This window comes from Aedes albopictus, chromosome 2 (assembly GCF_035046485.1).
Source record: "Aedes albopictus strain Foshan chromosome 2, AalbF5, whole genome shotgun sequence".
In the NCBI taxonomy this organism is placed as follows: Eukaryota; Metazoa; Arthropoda; class Insecta; order Diptera; family Culicidae; genus Aedes; species Aedes albopictus.
In genome coordinates, this window is record NC_085137.1 from 317,608,004 (window position 1) to 317,623,431 (window position 15,428).

The following is a 15,428-nucleotide window of genomic DNA, read 5'->3' on the forward strand; positions in this document are numbered from 1 at the left end:
CAGCAGTTCCTTTTCTTCGCACTCCGCTTTTTCCCTCGAAAAAGGTGGGTCTGCTGTTCCCGTCCTGCTTTTAACACTGTAGCCTTTGCTCCATGTTAAACATGAAACGAAAATCGATTCAATCAAAAGATCACCATCCAAACTGATCTAATCCAAAACACGCCTTAACCCTTTCAGGACGGTTGGGTCATTTGCACCTCGCTGAAGCGTTCTACAGCGGCGAGGTTGGTGAAAAAAGTCATCCCGAAGGGGTTAAAGTAGACCGACTTAAACACATAATTTGTCGACATTGTCGGATTCAAGCGTGTTTTCATTAACTCAATCGGCCCTGAAAACTATCTCCGAAGGTCAAGTTTCATTCGGAATCTTCGGAGAAAGTAGAGAGAGAAATGGTTGCGATCGAACGCGAAACCTAAGCGATCGGCCAGGGTATTCTTTTAGATTACCGAACTGTTTCGAAAAAGATCGCGGGACAATTCGAGTATCCGCTGGACTCGGCCGAGGTCACTTTCCCTGATCTGAGGGTCACGGCTTCAATTGAATTTCGTCCGAACCGTCAACCAGAGTAGAAGTGTTGCGATTGTGCGTGTGTCGTGTCCTTAACCTTTTCCTAGTTAGGAGATAAAGTCGTAGGCTGTGCGTATCAGGTATCAGGTATCAGTAGGTCAGCTCAAGAGGCACGTTCTCCTCCATTTGGGAAAGTTGTGCCATCGCCATGAATACGAGCCTATTCATCATTTACCTGAGGGAGAGCGAAGGGAGGGATAAGGGATGGGATAGGGAAAGGGAAGGTAAGGGAATAGGGTCGACATAATCGCATAAGCGTACCACAACGGGATCAAAAAGCGCCCTGAAGAGGGCACTGTAAAAAACGTATAAAGCGTAAAGTAAGCCTATAGCTACTTGCCACAACGGGTTTAGAACAACAGAACATCCTGAAGATTCAGGCTTCTTAGGTCAGTTTCACTTAATCAAGTGTTTACCGAGTACTCGGAAACGCAGTTGCGTAAAAAACTGGGTAGTTACATATCAAATGATTCAAAGTTCCACAGACGGATTCTCAGCTAAGATATACAAATGAAGCAGGCTGTTGAGGCTTGTGATGGACAAAGTGGGAAAACCACATTGAGTTATCTCAATTGCGTTTCTGCTACGAGATTCCTCAAATGTCCTGGCAAGACTCCCACATGGGGGCATCCACAAACACTCAATTTCCTAATCGCTGCTTGACGTAATGCCGAGAAGAGATGTTGGTTTTTGAGCATTTGGTAAATCCAATTGGAAATCATTGAAAGATAAATAGGACAATCCATGCGGCTTCCAATATGGAATCGAAAGGTACACGCTCAGAAAACCGTTCTGATAAACGTGAACAAACAAACGCAAATATGAGAACAAGCAAATATACACCGTGAACCAGAACTAGTTCCAGCTGTCAGTATGGGCGTTCTAGAAATCGTGAAATCTAGTTCACGGTGTACATTTCGTATTGTTGTTATCGTTGCTATGCATAGTTCTCGTTTGTTCCCGTTGCCGTGACTGGGAGTTCACGCATATCGGAACGGATTTTTTTGCGTGTACGTGTTCAAAAGTATCCTGGAAATCCGAGAAAACACCCAAACAAAATTATTTTTGAATGAATGCGTTTCCAATATCGTAAACAACATAGTGTAATCAAATCACAGTGGACTTTCCATTTTGGTAAGCATGTTGGTTCCCATGGAGAGGCATGTTTGCTAGAAAAACATCACGGGTGTGATACGAAGACATTATCCACTCACGACATTATCCACTCACGGAATAAACTTGACAGTGTAATCCCACCAAGATTTGGGAATGGCAAGGCTGCAAACAAGTAGTTTTACCAAAACATTTTGGGGCTCGAAGCATGACACGCAAGATTGTCATTTCAATTTTACTGAAAGTAGCAAACATCGGGTCAAACGCAAAATGCGGAACCATATTGGTGTTAATTAAAACATTACATCTACATAGAAATCCTCCCTACGAAAGTAAGGTTCTTGGACCAAAGCTGTTCTTTTATGCTGAAGATTGATCTGAGCTGTCATAACCATAGCCACAGAGCAGCGATAAAAACCAATTCGGTATCGATTGAAGAGCGCCAGAGACGAACATACACAGAGGACACTGTGAAGAACGCATAATGCAAAGAGCCATATAGGTTATAATTAAAGCTAATAAACAACATTCTAAAAACATCTAATAATTAACATTGATGGTCAACTTCCAGACGAGCCCGAACAGCCGGCTGTGCGTAGTGAGTTTGTGCGTTTTCTCACCAGGAATACAGTGAACGACCTCGTGGACTACGGCAGCGACACTCTGAACTCCACCATCGTGACGAACTCCTGAAGCGATTCGTCACCACATCGCTTCAGGCTCAACACGGTTTCCAAGTGCCGTCTCAAGAAGGCCAGAGTAATCCCCAAGGCCACTGCAGGCCATCCACCACGTGGATCCGCGATCCCACGTTCCAAATCCACCACCGTGGTCCGTGGTTCCACGCTAGGACCAAGAGCGCAGACCACCGAACAGCAGTGAACGATCGCCGACAACCACCGTTCCAGCTGCACACCAGAAACTATCGGTGAGTCCGTTCTTTTATTTGCGAAGGGCGGCGTCCGGTGAGGGCGCCGCGGAGGGATTTTTTTGCCGGCCGAAGGTCGAGTAGTTTTGATCTGGACTGCCCATCCTGTCTTTGGATGCGTCCGTGAATTTGGAGGTTGGGTGCGTGACCGAATAAAACGTGCGCACGTAGTTTGTGGATGTTCCACCCAACCCTGTTTTCTATTAGCCACCCGGGTGCAAAGCCTTTCACACCACCGCTTGCCTCGTCGTGGGAAACCTGATCATGCTCATGAATGAGATCGCACACTAAATGGGAGCACAGAACAGCAAGAGATGAGATAGGTAGATTGAAAACGCACACAGTAGGGTTAGGAACACACCTAGGTAGTCGAAGGGAAGATGAACACATAAATACATGCATGTAAACCGTTTTGAATTAAAGTATTTTGTTTTTTCTTCTGGTAAATGTTATGTGTTTCAATAAAAGATTATTCGTAGTTAAGTTCCAAAAGCGACCCGTAGACGTATTATTGGAGGAAGAAACGATTTCCATGTTATCGCGTAGCGTGTCCTATCCGTTGAATGTCTTCCGAGCGGCGGAATTTGACTGTTTGAATTTTGTCTCTTCTATTGTGGTTACGCCTCTGGCGGAAAAAGATTGCAGCTGCAGATGATGATACTATAGCGTGCAACACTTGAATGTTGTGACGCTTTCAGGTATGGGTGATCTCTCACCGCTCTTTGGAGGAACAGTTTGTTAATCTGGAAGCATACTTCGGTTGTATAGGGTAGTTTCCCCAGTTTTGGTGTAGTTAGTAGACGAACTGGCTCGATCTGTACTTTCTTTGAAGATTTCGAATGGACTCGCCCTGAACGAGTCTCAACCGGGCAAATTAAACTTGTCGTGCGGTCTCCTAACGGAGTGGCGCTTAAGCCGCATGATTTCGTCCCGGATCGGCCAGTGACGGCTACAACACGTTCTGCCGGGCTACTTGCTGTAGTTTTATCGCCCGCACTGCGTTCGTATCCTCCACAATTACTCTACACTCCTCGTCGAATCAATCGTTTCGTCGACTTTGTAACCTTTGTAACGATTTTGTCCTACCTCAGAGACAGCAATCGCGCCCAAATTTTGGGCAGTTATTTTGGGCTCGAAGACACTTTCTTCCAAAGTGGTGCGATTAAATTTTAATTTTCGCATGCAACGTTAACCCTCCCTAACCCGAGCAGGAGAAAATAGCTGAAGAATAACAAACTCAGGCATGGAAAACTAAATATCTACAATCTGAATGAGGTATTAAGAAACCCTGCATAAAAGGTAAAATACCTAAAATAATAACTGGTATGTATTCTGTGCATAACACGTGAATAATTTCTTCAGGTATGGCAATAGGGGGATTAGGGGCATATTGGAAATGGACACCCTAAGCAAATGAGTACGTTAGGCCTGTATAACAGAGTAAAACTTAACATATTATCAGTTGACTTACAACTTTAACTTGTTTCCTACGTCTTTCAATCATTTACAGCTGGAAGAATGTCTTTATTGTGAAGAAATAATGAAATGTAAACCGTGTATTTTTCAGGGCTAGCAGGAAAGGTACGGGGCGAAATGGACACCCCTGTATATTTTATGCTAATTCTTTGATTACATCGACCATTTTGTCTACCGAGATCAATACCACAGATATAAGAAGAAAATCTCGAAGGAATCCCAGAAGGTATTCAAGAAGAAATAATACTCAATCTTGGACGAGTATACATAACATCAAAGTTAATTAAATAAACTTTAGGCTAAAATAAATGGATTCTTTTTTCCTAACTCTCTAAAACGCCTAACAGTATGCAATGCGCGTACATCCATTCGTAATTGCCAAGGTTTATTATGACCCGAATCGAATACAACAATTAAATTGTTATTTTGAGAAAATTCTGATCAAAAATGTACTTCATCCATTGCTAAATCTGCGTATACATATAGATAAGGTAACAATTCACTTGTTTTTATGGTGGACACGTTCAAACACTCGTAATAACTTATTTGCTGCTGCTTCGATATTATAAGAATTTCACCATATGAAAAACATATTTCAATTTCAATGATATTTTGGTTATTTTGGAGCAATATAAATGGTACTTTTGAAAAACTAGAACAATGCCTTGTTCCTTTACAGTTTTGCAACGATCAACGTGTGGGATCAATGGTTTCGGCAAAAACAGGGGTTTCCAATTCGCCCCGGGTGTCCATTATGCCCCTAATCCCCCGACCTAAATAATAATCGGCGATTTTACCATACAAATAGCTATTTTTCTATAATTTAATAATACCTCAACGCCAAACCAATAAATTATTGAGGTATTTCATCAATACCTACAAAATACAACAGTAAATTATTTTCTATACCAAGATAACCGACCATTAAATTGTCTTCTGGTATGATACCTAATATTGGTATGCTGTAGTTATGTGCCAGTTATTCCTTCCTGCTCGAGAACTTAGGGGAACAAAGCCCAAAATGCCAAGATGGGGTAAAATGGCCCAACTGATAAAATTATTCCTGAATGCGACTTGATCATTACTAGAGGTGAATGGTGTCAAGATATGTTTGCATCGAACATTCTTCTAGAAGTTAGGCCACCAAACCCACGGAAAATCTTTTGATTTCACAATGAAAATTGGCAACTTCCGGTTTTTCGTGCTTGCAATTAAGGTTTTCTGGTGATTTTAGTATCAGCCAAGTGTTTCCAACGAGATTGAGGCACAGATGGGGACGCATGGTTGTTGATGTCTACGCTTTCTATGTTAGGGGTGATTCAAATATCACGATCATCGTTTTGCGGGAAGAGGGGTAACACTCCATTTATTGAGTATACGAAAAAAGCGGGACAGAGCGGGGAAAAAGAGTCGGAAATGCTCGAAAACTGATGGACGTAATTTTTGAATGTTTTCATGAAGTTGCATCTTACCCCATGGCAGATGGTCGTTTTGCACCACTTCCGTTTTACGAATCAGTTTTTAAAATCGCTAAAAATCGATGAAAATGCAATAGTTTAGTGAATAGTTTTGCTGAAGTATCGAGCAAATATTGTCTAGTTGCTGTTACCACTTCGAAAGCCGAACAAATGAGACTAATTATCATTGAAAACAATGAAAGTTTGAAAAATGGCATTTTACCCCTCTTGACCCTATGTGTTTTTACCCCAGGAAAATATGTTGGTAGTAAACTGTCCAACTTATATCAGTCACTGAATCTCAAGATCATTTTATTTTAACTGCGATTATTTGAGAAACTTTTCCGTTCACATGAGATTCTACCGATCTACTGGAAGTGATTAACATTACCCAACTGCCGGAGCCCGACGTAAACGACAAAATTTATCTCAAGAACTGACAAAAAATCGCAATAAAAAGGAAGTACTCTGAAGTGGGGTAGTAGTAAAAACAACTCGTCCCATGCAATGAAGCGTAATCCGTTTTTCTGTATATTATTGACTGTTTTGCTCTAGGCACAGATTCAATTACCACCGACCGACATTCACCAACTGTTGTGCCTCCGCCATTCGATACCCGGCCAGATATATTATGTGACGTCTATTAGTCGCTCATTAGACATCAACACACAGGAGCACAGCCGGCACAGCTAAAAGTGCAATACGGCGCGGTGTGCCTCTGAGTAAGACGGAAACCTCTCTCGATAGCAAACACACCAGCCAGCAGGGGAGTTGCGAAAATAAAACACAATCACTGTTGATCGCATCGGTTGGCTGATTGGTTGGTTGGATGGTTGGTTGGTTAGCACACAGAAGCAGGAAATGTTGCAAATTCAGCCACCAAAGTCAAAGCAGCATGACGTGTGGGGTGGTTGGCAACAATAAGACGATTTCTGATCAACGATTTAAGATTTCAACGATTTAAGGCCCTGATCTAAAACTTATCATCATTGCTTGGTTTGTCCAACTATTGACTACCCTCCCCTATATAGCACCAAAAGCGGCTGGAACGAATTTACTAATTTTGCAAAAGCTTTGCTGAACAGCAACAACAACAAAGTGCGGCAACCCCCCAGAGCACACCCCAAAATAAGTGGGACGTGATTGTGTCGATGATGCTGCTCAGTCAATCTCCGATGCTTGTCGAGCTAGGCGAAAAGTATGGAATTTTTCGGAGTGGATCGAAAAAAATCAAATTTGTGTGTTCACACGGGGTTATGTCAGGTTGACGAGCTGCACAGCGGGATGGAAAGTGATTTGGATCTAGAGTCGTTGGTTTGATGGATGAATCCAAACATCCGCGAACTTTGTCGGTTTTTTTCTTACGTAACGGTTTCGCTCTGCTAATATGGAAGGAGTCAAGGAAGGAGTTGTTTTCCATATGGGATTTTATTTCGGGCCTACACCTCCTACCATGTCTTGTGCTTTGAACTGATTTTTTTCCATGTTTATTACTGTGCAATAAATTATATCCAATTGTCATTAAGGTGACCTGAATTTGCGACCTCGTAGATTATTTAGCACATTGTTTTTCAATTTATTTTACTTGTTCTGAACTTTCATTTGTTTATTATTATTCACTTCAAATTATTGTTGAAAACTACAGTGGAGCTTATGCCAACTAATTATTCCTCTAAGAATCTCTGATGCAATTCATTGTGTAAGTTCTGGAGAAATTTCTAGTGAAGTTTTCGAGGGGAGAATCCCCAAAGTAACCTTTAACCGTCCGTAACTTACGCGGTTGGCCACCACCGTCAGTACCTCGCTCAGTGCCGGATTTAGGGGAGGTGGGTTTCCAGGGCCCCGGACTCCACATTTCAGGGGCCCCCACAAAATTTCACTTAATGAAAAAAATGTGAAGCAAGGAAAAAATGTAGTGCAAGAACTTCTCTTGGTTTTATGTTTGTCATAAGAGTTTCAAATTACTGTCTACTGGCCAGATGTGTGTGATTCTTTTGAGAAAGACTGCAACTATTTGTTCAGCTATTTTTTAAATTTAAAAAAAATCCTCCAAAACTTATTAACGTTCATTTTTATGTGAGCAACTCCAAAACTATATAACTTGAAGATTCAAAAAGTTCCTGCTGAATTTGCTCGTTTTTTGTCTAAAATTTTTTGAAAACATTTTGAGGAATTTTTCACAGATTTCTTGGAAGTATTTTTGATGTTTTCGAGTAAGATTTTACTTAGATAGCTTACGACTGACTTAAATCGGAGCGCATCAAAACTGTTGCAACATGTTTTTTAGAGGGAATTTGGAATTAATTTAAGGCATTTTTAAAGAGTTTCAGTCCAAATTTCTTAAGTTGAGAGATTTTCTTACTGAAATAAAGATGTTTTTATGGCGAACTCCTGATAAAATCCATAAATTCTACTGAGAAAGTAACAGGAGAAATTGGCTAAGAAATTGTCCGGATTTTCCACTAAAGATTTTCAAGAAATTCAATATTAAATTCTATTGAAAACTAAGTCAGAAATTTCATCATGAATTAATCATAGATTCCCGCTTACGCAATCACTTATTAGAATTTTCTTTTTGATTTCAGAATTTTCAATTCATTCGGAAGATCGCCAGGACCTCCTCACGTAGTCTCGTTAGTGATCGACCAGAAACTTCTCTAGAAATTGCAGCAGAGATCTCCTAGAAATTTTCATAGTATTTCGCTAAACTGACACCACCAATTGCTACACATTTTACTTGAAATTTTCCGAAAATTTCGGCTATACATTATTCTTGCTACTTTTCCAATAATTCTTACATGCATTTCTACTAAATCTAAATCTACGTACTCGTGAAAAGCATTTTTCACTTTATATAAATTTCTTTTATTATTGTTGTGACACTAGAATTTCAAATCTTTTATGAATAAATATAGTGAATACCAACATTTTTCTTAGCTCTGTTCTAGATTCAAATTGTTCCATAACGACATTTATACCTTCATAAATACATTTTTGTAAGAAAGATTAATATTTTTAGTTTTTGTTTCTAAGTTATATGGGCAAAAATATATCCTCTATATAAAGGGCCCCCACATTTGTAAATCCGGCCCTGACCACGCTAATGCTGAGTACAAAAAGCGTGATTTTTTTCAACATGTTGTACAAAATACAACAGTGCGATTGCTCGCGGGTTAAAGGAATTCATTGAGAAACTCCTAGAAAAAAATGCCGTGCCTCTGGAGCCGACCGTTGTGTTTGTTTTAAAATGACGAAAAACATGTACCCTTTTCAAGTACCGTCAGTGGGGGTGTCATTGGGCCAAAATTGTATAGTACATCTCTTTGTAGGTCGTTACAACAATATTTTAGCTCTAAATCAATGTTGTATTCGGTAGACACGTTCATTTTTATACTGTTTAGGATTATTTAAAGTGAAAATGTTTTAACTTCAATTTTGACAATGATATAGCTTAAATGAAATTGGACCAATTCCACCCCTTCTAGGGGGTGACATTGGGCCAAACACTAAAATTCAAACAAAACAGTTCAATGTGAGATAATATCGCTTGAAAATCGAAACTATCAAATATATAGATACTTGCCTACAACCTCTCAGTGTCTAGTCACTTTAAAATAACATCACAGACAAACAAACGTGACAATTCATCAAATGTTGTACATGAGTTTGTGTAACTGAAACTGCCTAGACGTGTAAATACCTAGGCTTCCTGCAACTTACAGGTATTCGCCACACAGCGATCAAGAAGGAACTGCAGGACAAATTCTTGCATCGTGTCAACTGTGTTCTGAGGAGCTTGCTGTCAGCCGGCCACAAGGTGAAGGCGATCAACACGTTTGCTGTCCGGCTGTTGACCTACTGATTTGGGGTGGTAAAGTGGACCAAGACTGACTTCGAGGTGTTAGAACGAGCAGTACGAGTGGCGTTCGCCAAGCACCGCATGCGCTATCCAAAGTCGGAAGCAGAAGGACGCACCCCCATCAACTGGAGCTCGAGCATATCGATAAGGCGGCACCGAACGCGTGGCTGGTGCGGGGTGACCTTTTCTTGGAAACAGAAGGATTCATGGTAGCCATCCAGGACCGGATAATTGGGACGAAGAACTATTGGCGGTATATATCGCTGTAGGAAGTGCAATTCAGTAGGGGAAACGATCGAGCATGTCGTTGCAGGCTGTTCAGTGTTAGCTGGATCAACCTAGCTCGATCGTCAGAACGAAGTTGCCAAGATTGTGCACCAATAGCTTGCTTTACAGCACAACTTGGTGGACAGATTTGTACCCTACTACAAGTACCAGCTGGACCCGGTTATGGAAAACTGTTGCGTAAAGCTGTACTGGGTTCGCGATGGCGATCATTACGGACGTCCTCATTATTGCCAACCAGCCTGATATTCTGGTTTACGACAAAAGGGTAAAGCGGGTAACCCTCATCGTCATCGCTGTACCATTAGACCATAATGTCCAATCAACGTTCTCCAGCAAGATAACCAAGTACCATGACCTAGCGGAGGAGTTGAAGCAGATGTGACACCTGGAGGCTGGAGAATCATCGCAACTGCCCAGCCAACCACATATCGTAAATCATTGTGTGGAAAAAATCGTATATTTTCATATATTGAATCAGAATTGTATAATAACATGTATATTTGTTGACAATGATTGCGTAAAATCGCATTTCATGCCAAATTAAATTTCAATTGCGATTTTGTTTCATATAGTCGTCTCCGATCATAAAAGGTGCGAGATACTATCGGTAGGATCGCACAGAATCGGATAGATTCGTGAAAAAAAAACACATTCTTAGTGTCAAGCTGCAAGTTCGCTAGCATCGCATATATGATTTCTTCGAATAGTTGAAATCGTCGCTTCACATCGTATATGAATCTGTTAAATCGAGCTTGCTACCTAAAGGTATGATGAAAATCGGTAAAATCGTATACAACTATAACAATGTTGTATATTGATCGTTTGCGTCACACTTGCGTCGTATACGAAGTGAATGAAATCGTAGAAATCGTATATTCATTTTTACAGTCGCATATAACTGTTACTGCACTTTCAATAGTCGAATCTCAATCTCGGAAATCGTAAATGGTTTTGTTTACATATTTGTATGATAGAGAAAAAGAAAAAATGGTATTCATCACAAATTTGTTGTTGTTGTTGACACATTCCAACCATGGTAGCAATGATTTCAACCAAATAAATATATAGGTTTTCATACTAGCAGATGACTTACAATGAGTGATGTATAGATTCCAACAACGATGTGAATTCCGGGCCTCTTGCACGGCACCACTTTTGGTGCCACTCAATGCACAACAACAACGCTCCCACCACAAGTCTCGCACCGTATCATGCTAATTTTTATTCGTTTCATGCCATTCACTATTTTCACTATTTTCAACTTGGCAATATAGCCAATAGAGATAACGCGCAGTTCTCAATCAAAGGACATAAGTTCGATTCCCACTGAACATCAATTGGTTTTTATTTATTTGAAAATCTTGAGTCGTATATTGGTACACTCAATCGTAATAAGATCATGCATAATCGTATATTTAGACGGATAACATCGGCGAAATCATGTTTAAAACTAAAATTTTATTTTTTTAAACTAACTCAATTACACATTTATTTCGTCATCACCCATTGATGAGCCCCGCGTTCCGCCATCGAGAACATAAACAAAACTCACAAGTTCCAGCTGCAACATCAAACAAGATTTCCTCCTGCAAAAAAGGCAAGGTTCACCGAAAGTCTGCACGAAATCCCGTTGTTTTCGGGAGTGTATGTTATCTAATAGATGTAAACATGATGTTGGCATTGAAAGTACAACACTGAAAGTGGTTTTTTTTTCAGCGAAGGAAATGCCTTTATAAGTTAAATGGGAAACAAACATTTCCGTAAGGCCGACCTGCCACAAAAAAATAAACAAAAATATTATCATTTATTTCTAATATAATATGTTAGATAATGTATTTTTGTTTCAAACATGGATTTCATTTGCTTCAAATGCGATGTTAGATTTGCCTCAAACAGTTTTATTTTTGTGGCCTGAACAAATTGACAATTTATTTGAATTTACCTAAAATATTTTTGATTTGAACATAGTTTTTTCTGCGTGTGGTACTGAGGCTGAGGGCATATCAGTTTAACATTTTTAATCGTGTGAAAAAAATGTGGAGGCCCTCGGTATATGGAAACAACGTTCCTCTCGGCCCCCTCAAACCAGCTCTACCCTCAATGGACTATCCGTGGGTGATAATGCTCCAGTTCTCAGTCAAAAAGCTACACAGTCAAAAAAAATCACCGACATCGGTAATGTTTTAACAAAATCTCAACCGTTAAGTTTGTTTTACAGGAAAAATTCGGTAAAGGTAGCAACTTTTACCGAAGTTCGTTAGAGTTTGACAGATAAACGATAACATTTTACCGAAATTTGTTATTTTTTTACTGAATTTCGTTAAAAATCCATTACCGAGCGCTCAGAGGTTGAGATTTCGGTAAAAATTACCGAACGCGATTAGCTGTGTAAACGAGATGATTTTGATAATATTTTAAGAACAAATCTAAAAAAAAATGGATGGAATTTAATCAAAATTTAAACAGATAAAACGGATAGATACGTAATGAGTTGGATAGATTTCCAAAAAAAACAGTTATGATTGCTAAGTAACATCACAGCAGCAGCAACATCATTACCTTTTTCTAAATGCTTCATCGATGAAGTATTCAGAAAAAAAAGGTACACAACCGTAGCTACCAGTGCAGGTGATCCAAATAATGTGTAAAAAAGCCACATAAAATTCCAGCATGTAACAAAAACTACGAAAGTTTCGTCATGGAATCAATTGATCATCTTAAAATAGCTTAGGAATTCAACTCCTGTAGGCCGTTTGATTTGTTTTTGAAGCGTTAGGGCATCCTAGAGGTAAGCCGAGGGGCGTTGACCGATTTTTGTTTTGTTTTTTTTTTGTAATTATAAGAATACCACAAGAACTAACGCAGTGTCGAAATTTCGATAAATCCTGTAAAAAATTGTATACATTTTAGAATAATTGAGAGGTTATAGGTTACATTTTTTCAAACTCGAAGTCAAAGTCGAATTCAAACATTACAAAATATTTTTATGATTATTTTACGTTGATTAGAAAAATCACATAAAATCAAAGAAAATTTGTTTGTTTTGGAGCTCCATATATTTTGAATGTGATGATGAGTTGATGAGAGCTTTAAGAATTATTTTCTCGTAAGCAATCTTTCGTAGTCTGGCATTTATGAAAGAAAACTCAGTGAATGACCAAGAGTTTGTTGCGTAGTAATCAAAATAATGTGCCAAAATAGTCAAAGTCGCTTGCATCACTTTGTCAGACCACGGTAGCAGTGGCTCAGTGTGATGAGTAAACCTATTAAACCATATAATGGATTAGAGTTCTTTTGAAATGTTATGAGTCAATATATTTTTTGTAGAAAATAATGTGAAAATTGTATATAAAAGACATTTTTCAAGAAATCTGTTGTGCCATATTAAGTAGAAATCTTCTATACACATCTCTGGCAGAAGTTAATAAGAAATATGTACTGGAATTCTTGAAGTTTTCGTAATTTTCTTAAAAAAATGTTTTATGGTAAAAATTACGGATACATTTCTGATGATTTCAAGTTTGTCTACCACACTTGGGGTGTGTACATTATAAAAGTTTCACAACTTCTGCTGCATTCTCACTGTCTTCAATATTGATTTTAAATAGTTCATAGATCGATGGATTTTAAGTTTTCGATACCAACTAAACATTTTGTTCTTCTTTGAGATAAGCAGAAATCACATCGTACCTCTGATTATAACAGAAAACATACTTTCAAAAATCTTTAGGTTTTGAAGCAAGAAGAAAGGTTCTGAGAAAAGTATAGCATTAAAAATAAAATGTGCCCCAATTTTATTATTATTCCTATTTTATCACTTTAAGGGAAACTACTGAACTAATATAATTTTAACTGTGGTATATAAGTTAAGTTGTGGTGAATGCAATATTTTCAATTATTGGATACTCAATGTTGAGAGTAAACTCTGTAAACTCAGTTCTTCAAAAATAAAAATCCCTTGATAAATAACCCTGGTACTACTTGTCATACGTCATATCAAACTAGAGTTCAAGGGAGAAATGCGAAACTTTTCATCCCAAATGATTTAATTTGCTAGTTGCGAGATCATGAAGGACGCGCACCGTCGAAGACCTTCAAGAGGTGTGTGTGTGTTTGATGTCAATATTCATTTTTTTTTTCAAGGTGTTATAAACCTAACGCACTTTGTGGAATTAGTTTCTTAAAAAAATATTGGCGTACAGATTCAAAAAACAAGGTTGCCCAGTATAAAAAATAACATGATAAAAAAGTTTATATTCTGATATTATTTTCAAATCTATGGTTTGCCAAATAAAAATATTTTACCCATGTCTCTAGTGATAGTCAAACCTCCAGCTCATTACATTGGAATCCCCTAGGCCCAGTTCTTATCATCCAGCAGCTGCTACCTATTGCCATAGAGGCAAGTGTTACCTGTTTGTTTAGCTATCCGTCGTAACCACCTCCTACTGATGATACCACTTTCAATTCTCGTACCTTTTAAATATTCAAATAAGTTCATTCATTTCCAGAGGCTTCGCATACTTTGCACATTCAACTCGGAACGGAATGGGCATGTGTCACGTAGTCTGCATATGAGCTGATATACTGTGTTCCGAATGAATGTTTGAACATAACACGTAGGGTACACAAAGTGTTCTTAGCCTGCATTAGATTAGGCTGCAATCCACACATAGCACTTGTTATAACGCATTCAATCGTTAGAATAAAAGTGTTTGTTTTTAATTTTGTCGAAATACGTCCACGTCCACAGCACAGTTCTTTACCCTAACTGCATGCGTCGTCAGGTGTAACCACCAGCATTGGACATTGACGATTTCGCTTTGGTCTCCACATAGGCGAGCTCTCACTCTCGTTTGCAGGTCATCAACGTAAACGTCGCACTAAATTCCGATACTTCTCAACACCATCACAAAACGGCAGGCAGCATGCACGCGCCTGGCTCTAGGCGACGACAATGACGGTAGCGAATGGATCGCGACATTTTTTTCTCCTATCGATTTGAATTTCGCGTGAAAAAACACGTCCGTTACGTCGCTATTGTTCACCGTCTATGGAAGTTTGGAAAATTGCCTCCAGGTCACTTGCAAAACAGGCACATATAACTCATTCACCGCTCACAAACATTCACCTCGATGCTACACGTAGAGAACCGCAATTATCAACAGCTGAATCTAGCTTTTATTTTTTTTCACAAAGTAGGGCATAACAATGAAATTACTATTGCGAATTCTAATTGCTGTGGATTTCGATTAAAAACCTGACTAATATCTATACAGAACCTGATCGCAGTTACCGGATCAGCGCAGCTCGTGCGCACACACTAAACCCTTCGGTCGCCCGTTTGGGCGAAGGAGACAGCAACTACTGGTCAGGCACGAACCGCGAAATGCACACACAACGCACTATCTATACACAACTCCACTTCACCAGTCAGCAGGTCGGTCAATCCCAGCCAGGGGGGACCACTTCTAGAGCGATAGTAAAATACCCGATCGAGTCGGCCCGAGCGCACTTTGAATACTGAACTGACGATCGCTGCCGCAGTGACTCCTTTGTTCGATCGAGGGTGGTGGCGCGCTCGCGGTGGAGGTTCCATCCACACTATCAAGTCATACAGAGAAGAATCGTCACAGCGCCGGTCGTGGGCAGGTCCGGTTCAAGTAGGTTTTAAAATTTGTACGAATTAAATTAAAATTTGACCGCATCTGTAGCGAACACAAACGTTGCAGAGTTGTTG

The 15,428-nt window shown here is 39.5% G+C and overlaps 1 protein-coding gene across 2 annotated transcripts in view; it reads right to left on the reverse strand.

The window, feature by feature from the left end:
• Positions 1 to 15,220, reverse strand: part of LOC115257976 (bestrophin-2) — a 105,289-nt gene extending 90,069 nt beyond the window's left edge. Inside the window, exon 1 of one of the 2 annotated variants that reach the window (XM_029857932.2) lies at positions 14,971 to 15,220. The gene's annotated coding sequence lies outside the window, so the exon portion shown is untranslated. The other variant, XM_029857933.2, reaches the window with a different exon arrangement.
• Positions 15,221 to 15,428: the final 208 nt, after the last annotated feature.